Raw genomic sequence first — 15,390 nt, 5'->3', positions numbered from 1 at the left:
GCTAAAGGTGCTCCCTCTGTCCCTCAGGATTTTATATCCTTTCCTCTCACCTATATGTGCAGTTATATTTTGTATGGAGACAAGCATTTTCTATGTATATCTTGAATTTTCAAAGAAGCCCCTTCTGAAAAGAGTTTGTGACAGCCTCAGTCTGACTGAAGGCAGTGCAGAGGTGGAGACTCACAAAGCTGAGCCCTGTGCCACATAAAGATGTACTGAGTCACATAAAGATGTACAGCAAGAGCCATGAAAGATCTGCCTGTGATGACATAATTTCCTGGTCGCCCTATTGGCTATTTATCCTCAGCTTTACTGGTCAGAGTTCCTGATTAACTACAATTCATAAAATAAGGGAAAGAAATGAAAGTTAAAGAAACATATCAAACCCTAAAAAAATAAATAAAATTGGAAAGCTATGCTGAGCTTAAAGCCTTCTGATACCCTGACAATTGCCCAGAAGAATTCTGAAGGCAGCACAAGACTCATTCCTGGTGGCTGTGCACAGACAGTTTCCTGAGTTGTTGGTGAGGTAGGAAAGGCATACACGTCCTAGATTCCTGAAAGTATCCTAAATTGCTGAAAGTGGGACTGGGCTCTCCTATCCAGAAGCTTTTAGTACAGCTGTTAATAGAAAGACAGAGATTTCCCAGGTTTTGATAAGCACAAATTGGTTTATAAACCTGAACTTTCCATCTGTGACCATTCTTTCACATCTTCATTGGTATGCCTGATAGACACCAATCCATTTGAAGAGCAGGTAGATAGTTCTTTTGTCCTGTTGCTGTTCCTGACATGACTTACTACCTAGGAATAATGGAGGCAACCACATGGGTGATGGTCACTCCTGCAGAGTTTGCCAAGCCTGATGAACAGCAGCTGGAATGCTGAGGGAGCCCTAGAGCAGAGCTGCTCTAACAGTATGAAATTCTGCCTCTGTTTCCATTTTCTTTTGCAGGTGTTTCTATTTCCTGCCCTGGATGAATTTCTTGACCTTATTAATTTACCTTGCCATATGAATAGCTGTTTCTCCTTAGCCACAAACAGCCACTTCTGAGTCTCCAGCAGTGCAGGAGTGTCCAGGTGCAGAGCACAGGTCTTACCTGTTGCCTCCAGACCTGCATCACAGATCTGTAGCTGCTGGTGCCAATGGTTTAGCTGGCTTTGAACAACTGTGGGTCAGATAAGGATTCACTCTACTTGCTGTTTGTTTTTGTTGATTTCCCTGCTTTATTGGATAGTCTTGTTCTCTCTTGCTGCTGTATCTTCTGGTCTTAGAAAAGTCTAGACTGTCAGATTAATCCTTACATGCTCTTTTTTTTTGCCCATCTCTCTTTTAATATAACCAATATTGGACAGAGTTGCTCAAGCTTCTGTTTGCAATAAAGCCTGTGCCAGAATATATCAGATTTTCAAGGAAGTATTTTGGATCTCTACTAGAAAAGGCTGAGATCCTTTCAAAGGCCAGTGACTGTAGACATTTCTGTACTTCTTGGTGTCACTGTCTATGAGTATTGAGAGGAGTGAGAGGAAAGACCAAGTTACAAAAGTAAACTTCATAAACACTGAGACACTGCTTCCCTCATCTTCAACAACTTGCAGCAGTTGTGTTTATGTCAGCTCTGCCAAATGAGTAGGATAACAAATCATTCCAGGATGGGAGGCTGGCATGAAAATCTCCTGGTATCAGTGTTTTGCCTGGAAGAATTTTGCATGTTTTCTGTAAGCTCTCAAAGTATCCATTAGCTAATATTTATTTATGTGATTACATAGGTTATTGCATATATTAATAGAATGTATACATTTAAATATTTTTATTTATTAATATAGTATTAGTTAATATTGCTTAGTTATTTAGTTAGTTACTTATTTGAGGCCTGGGAAAAGGAAATGAAGCAAAATACAAGAGCAGGGATAATGTGAAATACATCAAAGGTGATTGAATTGTCTGCCCATGATTTAAAAAAGTGATTAATAGGATTAAATTTCAGTCTTTTTAGATTACAGCTCAAATCACCAGAATGGTATCTCTCCAGTTGTGGATATCCATGCACCATCAAATGGCAATTAAATCCACTCCGTAAAATTAATACTTAATTTCTATTAATTTAAAAGTGGGCTGATAATGTATTTCAACGTTACTGCCATCCTTGGGATGTGCACACAGTTTAAGAGCACTGAGTGTTTTTAAGGTGTCTGTGGTAGGATTTTCCCCTTGTGCTGGTTAAGCTGTGTTCAAAGCACTTTAGCTGGAGATAAGGCAATACAATAATTTGGGCTGGAAGGAACTTTTAAAGGTCATCTAATCCAGGCCCGCTGCAGTGAGATTAAAAAATAGGGCAAAATAGAGGGGTAAATTGATTATCAGTCAGCATGGAGGAAGACATCCACACATGGGGCAGAAAGGCTTATTCCAGCACAAAATCAGGAAAGAATCTGAGCACTTTTTCATTAGAGCTTTTCAGCTGTAGTGATCTAGGAAGAATTAAATCATCCTCGTATTTCTGTGCTAAAATGATTATCACGTGGCGTTTTAGGGTCATAAAAACCAAGTGATAATTCTCTACATCTGGTCTGAAAACTTCATGACAGGGAAGCCCAAGTTAAAAGTCAGTTTTGCCAGGCTGCTGACTCCCCGCAGTGAATGCACATTATACTATGCAATAGTGGCACCCAGTGGAGATTGGAATTACAGCAAAGCTTGTGCTGCTCCTGGGTATGGTCTGCCCAAACCTATCCTGAGTTTAGGAAGGCAGCACAGGATTTGGGAAGGCCGGTTTATGGGAACCAAAGCTATGCACCACTGAAGCATCCTCCTAAATCAAGGTAAGCCATGGATAACAGGGTTTTAATCTGAAAAATTAAGGTTCTCTTATCTATTCGCATCAACCTGGATGGCCTGTTTTCCTACAGGATAGACCCTCTGCCTTACCTGCATTAATTAAAAAAAAAAATCTTTAAGCAACATCTAATGCAAGAGCATCCTTGGGGAGGTGGGCAAAAATGCCTTCTATTCCCACTGCCCTGAGAGTAATGCCTGGATATTGAGAGTATCAGCCTGAAAAACTTGGAGAGAATGTGAGGAGCAGGATTTGTGCACAGGGGAAAGGGGGATCAGAAGGAAAGCATGGCTGCTTGCACAGTTTCAGTCTGAAAAGGCTGTAAGGTGCATGAGAGAGGAGTTGAGAACAGGAGGAATGCCAAGAGTGTCAGGTAGGGAAGGAATTATTAAGGGAAAAATGTCTTCAAGCTTTAAATTCAGGTAATGATAACACAGCACCATTAAAATATATGGGCACTAAGAATGAGCTGTAAGCAGAACAACTTCAAAAAAACATGCTACAAAATAAATTGTCTATCAGATTTCTGTAAATAATATTATTTGCTATGGGGTGGTCAACATGCTGCTCCATGGGGAAGGGGGCTATCTGCACTTGTCATCTTCTGGTTATTGCTTTCCCAGGGATCATGTATTGTAAGTAGTTCTGATGAGCAGGGATTTGGGAATAGCTGACATGTTGTGCTAAAGAGAATGGAGTGAATTAGAATGATGTTCCTGCACACAAGGTGTTGTTGTGCTCAGATTTCAGTTCCTGCTATGTATAGGCCTTATAAGATCACAAAAATGTGATGAATTAGAATGATGATCTGAGTTCCTAGAAATTGTCCAGCCTTAACTGTTTTAACACTTTCTTCCTTTTGCATTTATTTTAGCATTTCATCATAAGCACCACAGACTTTGGCATTTTGTCCCTGCCGGAATTCTTCTAGGTCTGCAAGGAGTGGCTGGATGCAGGAAAACACATTCCAGGACTTATGTTAATCTGGTTATTGTTCAGTCTGAGAAACACTCAATTTCTGGAGAAATGAAAGTTCATTTGAAGGATAATAAATAGCATTATTGAATGGCCTATAGCCACATACCATGTGGCTGTAGGTAAGTAAGTTTTTATCTTCACTTTTTTATCATAGCACAGGGTATGAAAGGGAAATGAAGTCACTGAGGAGTAAGAATCTCCCCCATATGTGTAATGTGAACCTCGTGGCTGATCCAAACATGGTGTTTTACTACTGTCTAGGCTGAGAAAGCAATTATAACTAAAGTGAAGGCAAAAGAGCTGTTAGAATAGGCTTGCAATTTTTTTTTGAGCAAGATACCTGATTTGTTCTGAGAAAAGTAGTTAGAAGGCATAAGTCACCTTTTAGTTACTAAAGATTGCTCATGTCTCATCCTGTATCCTGGAGGAAAAACTGGGTTACACGTCACAGGATCTCACCTAGGAAAGGTTCATGGATGAAGACACATGACTGACTTCCTGCTCCAGTTAGCTAAATTTATTTACGTATTTAAAGGCCATGACAAATTGCTTTTTTCCTCACTCAGAAAAGGATTTTTGATGGTTTTTGCCCCAGGGAACTGGTGGTGTGTGAGTTTTCCAGCCCATGGATTTCTGTGTGGCTGTATCATATAAGGCTGAGAAACACACCCTGCACTTTTATTTTACCAGCTTTGCCAGTGTATTAATGATATTGGTTACTCTGAGTAAAAATTCTGTTTGCTGCTCTCCTTTGGTTCATCTTCCCTTCAAGCTCCTTTAAACATGAAATAACTCACTTGCATTTAATTTTTGGCACATTTCTCTGCTAGAAGAATTTATGTCTTGTATTAACCAGTAAAAATGAAGCCACAAAATGTACGAAGAAGGTAAGGCACTTAGGACCTGTGGCATTGGAGAAGACATTAGGACAGAGAAGTCCAATTAATCAGGCCAGGACATTCAGCCCAAAAAAAAAGGACAGGTAATTGAGACATACTCATGTAATTACAATTGATTTTTCTTACAGAAAAAAAACCCCAAAAGACAAAGAATGACAATTGCTGAAAGTGGTAATGGCAAGGAAGTGATTTTAAGTCAAGATGACACTGGCTTTTTTTTTCCTTCTTTTTCTCTCTTGTTTTTTGAAGAAGATATGAGTGCTGATTTCTAATCCTTCTAGTCCTAAAAAGAAGAGTATGCCTATTCCAATAATTAGTATTTTTTCGTTTAAAGAGAAAATAACACAGAGAGAGAGAGAGATAGGCAAGGATGTAACAAGGACCTTTTCAGTAACATAGATTCTAAGATTTACAATTGAATTAACAGAGATCAGTTAAAACTCATTAAAAGCCATCTGATTAGACTGCTGGTGTTTTTATTTTTTTTTTTCAAGAAGAATGGTTTGTGGCCAGTTATTTTGAACAAAAACATTTGTCCTTTTCTTAAAAATCCTTAGGGTTTTGGAAGAAGTATTTGTATTTACTTTGGCCATTCATCTTTGTAGTGACTCCTGTATTTTACTTCTGGTTAAAGTTGCTCTCCCCTAAAACAGCTAAGGATCTAAGCCATGAGTGTCAGTAAAAAGCCTGCCAGCATCTCTGTTGCTGCAGGGCAACCTGTCCAGCAGGTGGTTGGCAATGGAGATGACAGAGTTATCCTGCAGGTTTTGTGCATTAGGAGTTAGAAACATAAGTTTTCTGTCACGGCGAGGATCATGCAAAGGTGGTTTGGATCTACTTTGCTTTAGAAATGTCTTTGCTCAGTGGTGGGACTAATGAATCTCCAGAGTACATGGTGAATCTTTGCTGTTGACAATATGGAAGTTATTTTGAAGGGAAGCAATATGGAAATAAATGTTATTGGTATTTGATATGGGTGTTAGTGAAAATCATAGTCACAGACAAAATCCCAGTGAAGGGTGGCCACTTCTTATGTGGCAGAAAGAGTAACTAATTTTATCCAACAAAATATCTGGATGCTGGTGAATCATTTAATTTCTCTAATATGAATAACATTATGCCACCTAGTGCATTAAAATATCAGTGCAATTTGAACTGGCTTTTTAATGACAGAAACTTAATTTAAAAAACCCCAAATTTGGCTCCCAGGCAATTCAGATTAGGCAAATTAAGATTTAAAAAAACCAAATCCAAGCCTGTGCAATCCCACCACCCTCTATTCCCTTGTATGTATCTTAACTGCTGTATGTACACATGTAAAGTTGCTTGAAAAACTGGCAATTCTATAAATATTTTGAAAACAAAAGCCCACGCATTCAGTGCAACAACTGCTATTTAGGTTTTTATACAGAACTTTAGAGCAGATGTGGACAGAACACCTAAGTGCCCAGGCAGTCTGAGAGCATTGAAACCTGTAAAGACCTAGAGTTACTTTTGGGACAACATGGGAGGTCGAACAGTTCTTAGCCTAACTAGGTCTAGGTGCAAGGACTTTTATTGATGGCTCCTAATTTCACTGAAGAATGTTAAACCTTCACTTTGTCATAACATTAATATGCCTCAATTGCAAGGTACTTTTCACACATTTTGGGTGAAATAAAGCCTGAAGATGCTCTTTATTTGTGGAGAGAGCTGTCAGTTCTTAGCACACAAGAGACTCACTTCGAGACAGTTTTGGATGACCTTTACTAGAACATCTCTTCCTCTTATGTATAGAGGGAAAGCAAACATGTATGAGAGATTGGCTTGAGTTTTTTATTTGGAGGCTACTAATGTAATTATAAGCAACATGGGAGATTTTTAAAAAGTCATTTACACTGATCATTTTTTTTCCCACCAGGATCCTTGTTGGCTTTGAATGTGGTAGAATTTTTTTATGTTGAATCCTGTTTTATATGGTTTACTTTCCTCATTTGACATCAGTCAAAGTAAATTTAAAAAAAAAAGTTAAATTCATATGCTAGATTCATCTTTGGTAAAAAATAGTGGGAAAGACGTAGCTCAGACTTTGCAGTGGCTTTTCCCTAGCAGTTGTTATCATTTCTTCCAGTGGCAGTTCTGGCTTGTTACACTTTCCCAAGGATGAGAAGGATGTGACCAGGACTCTGCCTGTTGCCCAGTGAAATTGGACGTATTTGTACTCTGAGACGTGATGAAAATATAAATAGAATGTCCACAGTTCTTTCTCTTTTTGTTCTTTGTCAGCTGTAGAGATTAAATACTGGAAAAATACTTCCATTGAAATATTTTATTTACAGTCTGAATTATTCTAGATTAGATTGCCTAGAAAATTATATTGATTTTGTTTGTTAATGCTTTTGGGAATGGAGAGTGCACAGAAGGCAAGTTTCAGGAGAAAGTCCAGTAAACCACAGTTTCATTCTGGGCAAGGCACTGTCCTTCAAAACAGCATTTTCCTTCTTTTGGATGCCTCGAATTTGAGTTCTTTCTAAAAGTCTGGTAGATTTTAATTTAAGGTTACATTCTTTGACCTAAAGGATTCAGTGTCTGTGGTTTCAGAGTGATGTGTATATACCTCAGAATCCTAGCTGTCACCCTTTCCTAGTATCACTTCTAGATGTCCAGTTATGTCTTTGATTCCTTGTGAACTAGAACAGATCCTAATCATGGGAGCTCTCCTGGATCCAGGAGAAAGCCAACAGCATTCTGTGGAGAGCTCCAGTGGCTCTTCTGTTCTTTATGGACTGGCAGATGGCAGAATGCAGCTTGGTCATGTGAAATTTCTAATCCAGACTTGAGCTTTACAGATCTGGTGGATTCATTTGGTTTGGAGTATGGAATGAAAGTTTTTTACTGCTTATGAGAACTGAGCCTTGTGTGTTATTGGGGAACGCTAGTATTTTGGAGCTGTTACATTCCTTCTGCCATAACATCCTTTGCATTTTTCTAAGAATGAGAACACTGATTTTTGGATTAGGGGCAATATTAGAAAAACAGGCAGTGACTGGATGACAGAATCAGAACACTGTTTGGGACTTTCCTAAGTAACATATTTGTTTTCCCAGATCTAAAATAAGCAGCTAAAATAAGGCAAATTGGGGTTTTATCTTTGCCATAACATAACACTTCCACATTTATCTATCCAAAATACCCTGAGAAGATCCTGGACTATTGAAGCTGGAATCTGTTCACTAGGTAAATTCAATTTCAGACAGTTCTGATCCATTTTTCTGATGTTAGATCAGCTTATGAAAAAAGGCTGACTTGGAAATAGGATTTGGAATGCAGAATGTAACTGCCCCTATATCAAAGTGCTGTATGGTACTTATCCTTGGATTTTCACATATTGAAGAACAATCTCTACTGAAAGTGTAACAGAATTTGTGCCTTTGTTCCTCTTAGTTCAAACACTAGCTTAACTTTAAATATATGTGTTTGTTATTCTTCATAAGAGGGGTTCTTTATGTTGAGACCTGTTAAGACAGCAAAGAATATTGCATAGAAGAAAAATCAAAATTCAGCTTGTAAAAATATTCCATTTTCTCAGAGTCTAAGGATTGTTCTTATTTCTTCTAGTATAGAATCAATGTAGCAACTGTATTTGACCAAAGAGCAGCACTGGAAGGTGCTAATGGAGAGAAAAACATCTGAGATCACTTTACCTAATGACTCCTAGTAGACCTCTGACTTCTCAAAGAGACTGTATGGGAACAGCTGATCTTAAACTTGAATTTCTTTGGCTTAAAGCAATTCTGAAATTATTTTATTGCCACTGCAGTCATAGACATAAATCAATGCAGGAGACCCAAGGAGATTTACCAAACTGTCAGGAGAGGAATCTTAGGACCAAATAACTTGGGTCTGCTGTTGCCAATGAAGTTCTATCATTTCTCACCAGATAAAAACTACCCCTCTTTCACTTTTTGTGAATTTTTTATTTAAATAAGGGTAGCAATTTCCTCTGTTGTTATTACAACACGAATGAACTCTTATTGAGTTGCTCCCTAAAAGTTTTATTGCAAAAGTACTGTGAGTGTTTTCATTATAAATGGGTATCATAAAACTCTATAACTTGCTTGTAAAAAGTCTCTGCCAATAAAAATCTGGCACATCCAAGGTTGGTTCTGGAGCTAATTTATTTTAAAAAATTTATTAAAATAATTGAACAGCCATTGTGAAGTAATGAATGTAGCAAACAGTTCTATTAATGCCTGGTGCCTCATAGCACGGTTCTTAACAGCAACAGAAATTTTGGGAGGAGAACTATCAGTAAAGCACTGAGTCAGTTTTGGTAACTATGTGAATTTAGATATAAACCCATTTTTCTCAGCAATTTACTGTGCATATTTAATACATTACATTATACAAATATTCTACTGTAATAGTGCATTTGATTAGTGTAAATATGATTGAAATACTGCAGAAGCCATGCATTTTAGAGGGTGAATATTTTTAGGCTAAATTGAGGGACACCATTGAAATGAGAAGTGCAGGAAAATTGTTTGCAGGAGGATATTTTTCTTAAAAGAGTGTGCAAAAATCTCGTATTTAAAATAGGATGTTGTGCTTTGTTTTGACTCTTATGCATGTCCATTGCTCACTTTCTCTACCTCTCTAATGTAACTCTGCTTTCTACTGTGGTGTTTGTTGTCATTTGAGAATAGAGTAGGGTTGTATTTGTGTGAAAGTCAGGATATAATGCTGTACACCTGGTCAAGAATTTTAATTCAATGAGAGAAATTGTATGTGCAATTATAGCAATAATAAAACCAGGGATTGTCAACATTATAAATTAAATCTGCAGCATAATTAAGGTTTCAAATTTTTGACATGAACAAATCAAGAATTCTGGCAGGAAGATTATCAGATACTTTTCCTGAGAGAGGAAGGACACTATGGAGAGTTAGATTAGGTGATAATGACTGGCTGTGACCTCCATGCTGCTGTTTTTGGATAGAGACCATTTCTCATTATCGTAATAAAATGAGGGTCCTCCAAAAATGCAATGTGCATGAGTTTTGGGGTTTTTTTTGTCATGAAGAACTACACTAAGAGATACTAGAAAATAAAACCCATGGTGTCGCTTCAAAACCTAAATGATACAAAGTCATCAAACATGTTGAAAGAGTGTTCTTGTTTTTAAATGCCAGGCTCTAGGTGTTGGAGAATTTACCCTCACACCATGAAGTGTCTGTGACATTATTTATTTAGAAGTAGATGACTAGTGCATATTTTTTCAGGGAGCACATCTCATTTTCTGGAGTGCCCTGCTACACATAACCCAGAGCACCTGTTTGTTTATAGGAGTAGTTGAAGTGGGTGTTTTTCTTTTTCTCAGACTATGACCCCCCAGGGTAAATAAAAATGAGGGCTATGTGAAAATGACTAATGTATGGTCTCTCCTTAATTCAGACTTCGGGTCCCAGTATCTTGTTCAGCATTCTTGTACACCACTTGACAGTTCCTCTCATCTTGTTGACAAGTCCTTTTTTGGGTCTGTGTGCCTTCATTTTAATGGATTTCAGTCCCCAAAATATAATATATAAAGCCTTATCCATTATTTAAAAGAAACAAGCATGTACTTTCTGGAATTTGTAATGCAGATGCAGATACCAAGAAAACCCTACAAATAGGAATAGATTCTTGCAATTTAAAAACAAGCTGTTGTATCCAGCCCTCAGAAATGTAAGGCACAAGAACCTGAGAAACATTTGGTGTCATGTGTCACATAACTTCATGAATTTAATCTTTATAATATGTAATCTTTATCATATATATAATGAATAGTTCTTACTTAAATATATATCATAATATTTATCATAAATTGTTCTTTCTTATTCTTACAGGGTTCTGACTCTACAGGTAACATAGTCATTATTGGGATTGTTTGACAGAATAGGAGAAAAAAAATGTAACAAATGTTGGGTATGAGGGTAATTGCAAATGTCTTTTCTTTCCCCTGTAAGCCTCTGTGCTCATTTGTGACCAGTGGTTTTCCTTCTGTTTTATCAATGTAACCCAATTTTGTGAACACCTACCTGCACTACAGTGACTTCTGCATAGCTGCAAGTGAATTCCTTTGCAGTCTCTGCTCATGCCCTTTGCAGCCACTCAGGGTTTATCCTGTAGAAATTGAGGGATATCACATTGGAGGAGTAGTTCAGGAAAGGTGAGTTTATCCTTGGGTATTTCACTTATATTTGTGGGGAGTAGTTTGAAGCAATGTAAGCTGTGATTTATGGGACTGGGGATATGTGAATATTGCTAGGCTAAGAGTGTAGTGCCTGGTTTCTTTTATAAACCACAAAAATGCTTTAAAAGACTGTTTTATGCTTCACTTCAGTTCTCAATATTGAGGGAGTTCAAAGCCTTCTATTCTCTTATCCTTGAAGCAAAGACAAGAAAGAAGTCTTGTCTTGGATATCGACTTTTCTGATTTTTTCCATCCTTTCTATAAAATGACTTATTCTCTATTATCTCTTTGACAACCACTTGTACTTCCTATCTGCAACAAACTTAGAGCATCTTTGAGTGCTGAGGAACATGAATTTTGAGGTGCAGAGCTGCTTCCTCTTGGTTTCATAGGGAGAAAGGGTTTGCACAGGATTTATCTTTTGACTCCTGGACAGTCCAGAGTACGGATCTTTTTATTTGATCTTGCTCTGCACTTTGCTTCTCCCTGCAGCATTGATGTAAGGTTGCTACTCAGGCATTGCCACACTTAATGCATCCTTCAAGCTGATACAGCCAAATGTCTTTTCTCTTATGCACATAACAATATTCTTAGATCAAATTTATACTTCTCCTTGGTGGATAAACATCAGAAAGAAAAAATACCTCTTCATCAGCTTGGCTCCGTCTGAAGGAAGGGAGTTTTAAAGGGAAGTTGTAGTCAAAGTTGCTGCAAACCAAAACACAACTCACTGCCAGTTTAGATACAAAGCTAAAGTTATTGACAGAAGTTTCAAAGCTACTGAGTTGGGAACTGGTCAACTTTTATTCAGCCACACACTATTCCATGGTGTACACAACAGGGCTTTTGAATTAGGTGCCATGGCCACTGTTGTACAGCATTAGTTATAAAATCATTGAAGTTTTGTTCACTGGTCACTGCTGCTGCCGTGGAATTGTTGCAGTACTTTGGATTATTAAGGATTATATTTGGGGATGTTTTAATGACATCACTTTGTTACTATATCATCTCATTCAATTCCATTACTCAGTAACAAGTCATCAGAATAACAATACATGGGTTTTGCTGGATGAATAGGATAATCCTCCCTCCCTGCTTTCTTTCTCAGTTACCCTCTCTCTCATCCTATAAGTTTTGATGTGTTTGGATTTTTATCCACATTTATATGTTTGGTTTGCCGCGCCTAATGTTCATGTCTTCACCTACACAGTAAACCTGTCCTGGCTTCAGGTAGGAGATGTTATTACACAGCATGGGTGAAAGGAGAGAAGACACATAGCTCTGATCTATCAGTTCTTGACTGTTGGGTGCAGCCTCTGCTTTTGAAATTCTCTTCTGGGAAAGTTGTTTAAGGGGTAATCCCTTTTGTGATACTGTTTCCACATTTGCTGCCCTACCTCTGGATCTCAACATCTTCATTTTATTCTTCTGTAAAACTGCTTGGAAATCTGCTGATTGTTCTTACCAGAAGCACCCAATTTGGGCTGATAGTGTTATCCTTGGAATTCACAGTGGGAAATCAGCTGACAGTAGCCTGTAAGACTTTCCAGTCTCACTAAATGACTCTGGAGATCAATTTAGAGAAGACAAAAAAGTGTTTTGACCAAAGTTTTACCAATACATAGGGATCCATTTGAATGTTAAGTGAGCAAACAGGAATGGTAGGGAAAATCATGCTATAAGAATTTCAGCAGCATTTTATACAAAGGAACATAGATATTTCTAAAAGGAAGGCAATGGGTCTTGGTTCTCAGAGTGGCATGGGAAAACTGCCTTAAACCCCCTTGTGGGAAGCAGAGAGTTAAGATTGCTGTTGTGTGTAATATTTCAAATCATGAAGTCATTAATGCAATTCATCCCAAGTTCTGTATTGGTATCTTTAACGGATGCCTAGTTTTATTTAATATTTTTAGGAGGAAGGAAAGGTATACTGAAGAAACAAGACTTTTGCCCCAAAACTCATTCATTCCTGTTGTAGAAAAAAAGAAATTATTTCCTTTCAGAAGACTTGATCTATGCAGTAGCATGGTCACACATTTATTTTGTCACTTGGATTAAGTTTCTACAACAGGGCTATGTTCATAAGGATGTAAGTTACTGGCATGTTTCCAGTTATCAATACTGAAATATTAGTGATCAAGCATTTACTGAACGCCATTCCTCAAATGCAGGGGCTTCACAGCATCTTGTTGCATTCATGGAATTCATTTGTTTGCATTATCTGGCTAACTGGTTCTTTTGTATTGCCAAGGTGATGAACAGATTTGACATTTAGCTGATTACTTCACCAAAATTAAACAGAAAACAGGGCAGCCATCCAAAGTTCCTTTCAGTGTGAAACCTAATTATAAAAATGCTTTGAGCAGCAATTTCTTTTTGGATGTTAAAGTGCTTTTATTAGATTGTTCCCCTGTCATTTTAAAATTTATTGCTAGACACTTATAAATGGGGTTGCCTGCTGAAGTAGAATTATTTTATTTTCTATATTGAAGATAGGAGGAAAAAGTGTATGGAGAAAATTTTCGGCTGAATTTGTTAGTATTTTACGTGTTTCTGAAAAGGAAGGAGAATAACTAGTGCTGGGTTTCACAGACCCAAAATGTAATTTCTCTCTGTGTTGAATAAAATGGTATCTGCTTTTTTATTCACAATTCAGCTACACCCAATTTCCAAAACCTATCACTTAGCAAATAATGAAATCAAATATGTGATTTAAAATTTGAGTACAGCAGTAGAAGCTTGTATCATTAATGTAGATTTACACAATTACTGGTGATAGAAAAATCTAACCATGTACTTGTACCTGTCTTTCATAAGCCATTACCTGTTCTCAAACAGCATAAAAGTACTCTTAAGTCATTTGTCAAGGGCATTGAATATAAGTAGGCCAAGTGAATTTTAACCAGTAAATTTAGAGCTGAAGACTGAAGTGGATCTTAGAAGAACTTTCTTGTGAAGTATTTTTTGAGTGTCTTGGAATATGTTTAACTTTTTATACTGCCTGTTGTTATTAACATCCTTTGGACCCCAGACAAGGTGCGATCTGGGGAGATTTCAAGGTGACAAAATTGTGGGGTTTTGCATATGATATTGTCTAGCACACTTTGGGTACTAAATCATCTTGTGAGGACATAGATTAATTCTTGACACTGAGATCTATTAATATACCTTGAAGCCCAGTGAATTATGTGACTCTGCTGTTTCAAGCTGTAGAATTCTGCCATAACTAGGAGGAAATATTTTGCTGTAGGTAGATTAATGTTGAAAGCTTGTCAAGAAAAAGTTCAACATTGAAAATTTATTCTTTCTCTTTTTGCCAGTGCTTGAGCTTCTACAATAAATACCATTTGTGATCTGGGGAAAAATAGAGATATAATTTCTTTTCTATTTGTCTGTGTTATTAGAGTTTCAATGATATAGTCTGTTTCTTATTAAAAATTCCATCCCAGTGAATAATCTTACAGAGAATAATTTTTACTTCTATCTACCTGAGGGCTTTTCTCATAAAATACTGTAACTGTCAGTACTTATCAAATAATTTAATTCATGGCCATTGCAGGATAAGTAATTAAGATAACTCAACATTCTGTATTAATAAATAATAAAAATGAGAATAAGAGATTTGCTAAATACCCTTTTTGAAGATAATGGGTAGGACTTAACATGGATATTGTGAGGAAGCTTTGAATTGACAGAGCCAAGAGTGGGTGTGAAACACAAATGTGGGTTTGTTTTTTGTTTGAGTGTTCAAGCATATTTTGGTACTAAGCCTTCTTAACTCCTCCTTGTATCTCTAAAGTGTGCAGAGCTGGGGGTGTTTAGCCTGGAGAAAAGAAGACTCAGGGGAGAGACTTTATTACTCTACAACTCAGTGAAAGGAAGGTGGAGGAAGGTGGGACTTGACATCTTCTCCCAGGCAGCCAGTGACAGGACAAGGGGAAATGGCCTCAAACTGCACCTGGGAAGGGTCAGGCTGGACATCAGGAAAATTCCTACATGAAAAGGGTTGTCAGGCTTTGGAATGTACTGCCCAAGAGAGGCACCAGGACTGAAGGGCACTGAGTGCCTTGCCTGCTTGACAAGGTGGTCAGTCATAGGCTGGACTCAGTGATCTTGGGGTTCTTTTACATCCTAAATGATCCTATGGTCTAACAACTTGCTTGTCAATGTGATAAGTTATTCAGGGCTATGTTAAATGGGGAGAAACACATTGCTATTAATTTGAAAGTTCACACATTATGCCCCTGTGCACAGAGAACACTCCCTTGCTATGTTTTGTTGCTCACGAGTCCAATGGATGTGCCCTTTGCTGTCTTTTGTTGTGCCAGTGGGTCTCCAATTATTTAAACCAATATGTGTGCATATGATATCTATCTGCCTGAACTGTGTAAGAGCACTTGAAACACTCTAAAAGCAAAAACTTAAGTCAGTTCTCATTATACTGTTTCCCTTTGAAGTATGC

At 37.6% G+C, this 15,390-nt stretch overlaps 1 protein-coding gene across 4 annotated transcripts in view; it reads left to right on the top strand.

The window, feature by feature from the left end:
• INSC (INSC spindle orientation adaptor protein) overlaps window positions 1-15,390 on the top strand; it is a 120,409-nt gene that overhangs the window by 87,264 nt on the left and 17,755 nt on the right. The gene's annotated exons all lie outside the window — the stretch shown is intronic.

Source organism: Zonotrichia leucophrys, chromosome 5 (genome assembly GCF_028769735.1).
Source record: "Zonotrichia leucophrys gambelii isolate GWCS_2022_RI chromosome 5, RI_Zleu_2.0, whole genome shotgun sequence".
Lineage (NCBI taxonomy): Eukaryota > Metazoa > Chordata > Aves > Passeriformes > Passerellidae > Zonotrichia > Zonotrichia leucophrys.
This window is presented reverse-complemented; position numbering and strand designations above follow the sequence as displayed.